Genomic DNA, 4,782 nt, shown 5'->3' on the forward strand with positions numbered 1-4,782 from the left:
TTCACTACAGCATAATATTCCATTGTGTAGATGTACCACAGTTTTTTAATCCACTCATCTGCTGATGGGCACTTAGGATGTTTCCAAATCTTAGCTATGGTGAAGTGTGCTGCTATGAACATAGGGGTGCATATATCCTATCTGATTGGTGTTTCTGATTTCCTGGAATATGTTCCTAGAAATGGGATTACTGGGTCAAATGGGAGTTCCATTTTTAACTTTTTGAGGAAACTCCATACTGTCTTCCATAGTGGCTGCACCAGTCTGCATTCCCACCAGCAGTGCACGAGGGTTCCTTTTTCTCCGCATCCTCGCCAGCATTTGTCATTTGTTGATTTGTTGATGATAGCCAGTCTGACAGGTGTGAGATGGTACCTCATTGTTGTTTTGACTTGCATCTCTCAGATGATTAGTGACTGTGAGCATGTTTTTATATGTCTCTTGGCCTTCTGTATGTCCTCTTTCGAAAAATGTCTATTTTGGTCCTTTGTGGATTTTTTATTGGATTATTTATCTTCCTTTTGTTAAGTTGTATGAGTTCCCTGTAAGTTTTGGAGATTAAGCCCTTATTGGACATAACATTGGCAAATATGTTCTCCCATGCAGTGGGCTTTCTTTTTATTTGATTTAGTCTCATTTGTTTATTTTCTCCTTAGTTTCCTTTGCCCTAGGAACTGTAGCAGTAAAGATATTGCTACGATATATGTCTGCTATTTTGCTGCCTATGGCTTCTTCTAAGATTTTATGGTTTCCTGACTTATGTTTAAGTCCTTTATCCATTTTGAGATTATTTTTGTGTATGGTTGTAAGTTGGTGGTCTAGTTTCATTTTTTTGCATGTATCTGTCCAATTTTACCAACACCATTTAGTCAAGAGACTGTCTTGACGCCATTGTATGCTCTTTCCTCCTTTGTCAAATATTGATTGTGCATATGTGCCTTTGATTTTTGTCCTTCCTTCGGACTGGTATTTGGTGAATTGACTTTGATTAAGAGGATGGACCTATAATAGAGGAACAACATCTAGAATTGGAAATAGTCCCCTTGTGGGTAATGTTAGGAATTTGATTTTCCAGAATCCATCTTCTTTATAATTCCATGTTAGAATTTGTTAATAGCCTTACTTGTATTAGATTTGGAAGGCAAAAACAAAGAAGGCATTAGTCAGATTTTGGAGAACTATTTGGACAAATAAGTACATAGAAGCTTCAAGAACACCATCTTCCAGCCCATTTTTTAATTCTTTGATTTGTCAAGACTATCATCAAGCCCAGCCAGTATGGCTCAGTGGTTGAGCATCAACATATGAACCAGAAGGTCATGGTTCGATTCCTAGTCTGGGCACATGCCCAGGTTTTGGGCTCTATCCCCAGTAGGGGGCGTGCAGTAGGCAGTCAATCAATGATTCTCTCTCATCATTGATGTTTCTCTCTCTCTCTCTCCCTCTCCCTTCCTCTCTGAAATCAACCATATATATGTATATATATATATGGCGGCTACAGTGTTTTGGCCAGGTTCAAGCCTTGGGCTAATGAAAGGACAGGGTCCTCTCATTGCCATGTGCAAGTCCCAGCTGGAAGGGCAGGGCCCTCCCAGCACAATTATAGCCAACAGCTATGGTTGTAAGCTTGAACCTATGGTCCAAACACGTGGCCCCACGTGCCTTGTGATAGAGTTCAGGTGCATGTAGTTAAGTGAGGTTGAAACTCATGAGAATGCTGTAAACAACTTGATCACATCCCTACTTTGCCTCATGGCATCTGCTATAAAATAAAGACACGGCTTGTGGGCGCTGGCGCTGTCTCCTCATCAGGGAGCAGCGTCCCACCGAGACCCAGCTTTCATTCTCTTGTCTGTCTTTCCTCAATCCTTTCACCCCTCCACTCAGGGTCACTGAACCAGGCTGAACTGGCATGGCACAAAAGGCACCCTGGGGCTGAGTATGCCATGGCCGTGCCGGCTCCATATATATATATATAATTTTAAGAAAACATAGAATTACCATATATTCAAGCAATTCACTCCTTAGGTATATGCCCCCTAAAATGGAAATATATATCCAAACAAAAACTTGTACATGTAGGTTTATTGCAGCATCCATTATTCAGAATAACCAAAGGTTCAAAACAAACTAAATGCCCATTAATAAAAGAATAAACAAAATGTGCATTGTTCATAGAATGAAATGACATTTGGCCACAAAAAAGAAATGAAGTATTCATACTTCTACATGCTACTACATGGATGGTCTTTGAAAAAATATGCTAAATTACTAAAGTCAGTTACAAAGACAACATAAATCAAGAACAGGAAAATCTATAAAGACAGAAAGATTAGAGGTTGCCTAAGACCTCGGCTTGGAAGTGGAAAATGGAAAGATGGAGAATTGATAAAGGGCACAGCGCCCCCTTTTTTTGTGTGTTAATCCTCACCTGAGGATATTCTTTCCATTGATTTCTAGAGTGAAGGGAGGGAGGAAGACAGAAAGAGAGAGCAAAAAAGAAAACAGCACTGGCTGGTTTGACTCAGTGGACAGAGTGTCAACCTATGGACTGGGGGGTCCCGGGTTTGATTCCGGTCGAGAGAGCATGCCCAGGTTTCGAGTTCCATCCCCAGTGGGGGACGTGCAGGAGGCAGCCTTTTTACAGAGAGGAAGGGAGAGGGATAGTTAGAAACATCGATGAGAGAGAAACATTGATCAGCTGCCTCCTGCACACCCCCTACTGGGGATGTGCCCGCAACCAAGGTACATGCCCTTGACCGGAATCGAACCTGGGACCTTTCGGTGCGCAGGCCAACGCTCTATCCACTGTGCCAAACCGGTTAGGGCCAATGAAAATATATTGAAAAAAAAGAAAAAAAAGAAAACATCACATGGATTGGTTGCCTCCCAGGACTGCCCCAACCTTGACCAGCCCGGGATAGAACCTGCAAACCAGGAACCCGCTCCTTGATCAGGAATCGAACCCAAGACCCTTTAGTGTCCTGGCTGATGCTCTAACCATTGAGAACACCAGCCAGGGCTAGTCCCTTCTTCTTCTTTTTTTTTTAAAAATATATTTTGATTTTTTACAGAGAGAAAGGGAGAGAGATAGAGAGTTAGAAACATCGATGAGAGAGAAACATCGATCAGCCACCTCCTGCCCATCTCCTACTGGGGATGTGCCCGCAACCCAGGTACACGCCCTTGACCGGAATCGAACCCGGGACCTTTCAGTCCACAGGCGGACGCTCTATCCACTGAGCCAAACTGGTTTCGGCCTTTCTTTTTAAGATAACAAAAATGTTAAAAAAAATTGTGATGATTGCACATTATCCGTGAATATACTAAAAAACAACCCCGTTAAATTATATAAATTAAAGATATGCATTCCTTGGTAGGTGTATGTATATTAAGCTATTCAAATAAATAAATTAGGTATTGGAACCAATGTGTTTTTTTAATATATATTTTATTGATTTTTACAGAGAGGAAGGGAGAGAGGTAGAGAGTCAGAAACATCGATGAGAGAGAGACATCGATCAGCCGCCTCCGGCGCATCCCGCACTGGGGATGTGCCCGCAACCCAGGTACATGCCCTTGACGGGAATCGAACCTGGGACCTTTCAGTCCGCAGGCCAACGCTCTATCCACTGAGCCAAACCGGTTTCGGCTGGAACCAATCTGTTAAGTATATTGAGTTTTCAGGTACATCCCACATTTCCAAATCTTTCTTTTTGTTATATTGGTGAAAATAGGGATTCATTTGCTTTAGGGATATTATGGCCATTTTATATTTCAACATTTCTAAGGACACAGTCGAAAACTAAGGAACATTTCCTTTGAGTGTAAAATGTACAGCTTATGATTGGTCGGGAAGAATTCCTGCCCCTAGGTGACGCTGCCATCAGAACCGGCCACTTGGGAGGTCCCGGGACCCTAAAGCGCCACAGGTATGGAGGTGGAGGAAGGATGGATGGATGGTCTCAACCTGCCAAATTTCAGAGATCAAATGGAGCCAGACTATTTACGTTACGTTAAATGGGTTTGTAAACAAGCTCCATCTGGAAACTGGGTCTGGCATTCCCTTCACACACCTGTGTCCCCACATTCAGAAAGCGGGGCAGGGAGAAGCCAGGGCCCCTCTAGAACCAGGACAAAGTGGTGTTAAAAGTATAAACGGCCCTGGCCGGTTTGGCTCGGTGGATAGAGCGCCGGCCTGCAGACCGAGGGGTCCCGGGTTGGACTCCCGTCGGAGGCATTTAGCTTGGCTGCAGGCTCCTCCCCACCTGGTCCCTGGTCAGGGCTCGTGCAGGAGGCCACCAGTCGATGTGTTTTTCTCACATCGAAGTTTCTGTGTCTTTCCCTCTCTCTAAAAATCAATGGGAAAATAGGATTAAAACAAAAAGAGAGTATATAAACGGTTTGGGAAGGGACAGGCCCCGCCCACCAACCAAAGCTGGTTCTGCGGAGCGTCGACCTGCACCGCCCGCCCCCCTACGTTGTCACTCAGGAATAAGGAAGGCAGAACCGTCCAATCAGGGAAGGTGGGTGGGGCCACGTCTGCTAGCAGCGTGGGTTAGTCGCTAGTTGGCTTCAGCGTTGTGGCGATAGCCTCACCACAGTGTTTTAAACGGCGTCCGACCCTGGGAGCCGTCGGAAAATGGTGAGTGTGCGTGGGGGTGTCCTCAAGCGCGCTGGGTGGACTCGACTGTGGAGAGACCTGGCCGCCACGCCGGCAAGTGAGGAGTCTGCGGCCCCGAGTCGGCGGTGGCGGCGGTTCTGCTGGGTCTCGGACCCCTC

The sequence above is a fragment of the Myotis davidii genome, unplaced genomic scaffold, assembly GCF_000327345.1.
Source record: "Myotis davidii unplaced genomic scaffold, ASM32734v1 scaffold751, whole genome shotgun sequence".
Lineage (NCBI taxonomy): Eukaryota > Metazoa > Chordata > Mammalia > Chiroptera > Vespertilionidae > Myotis > Myotis davidii.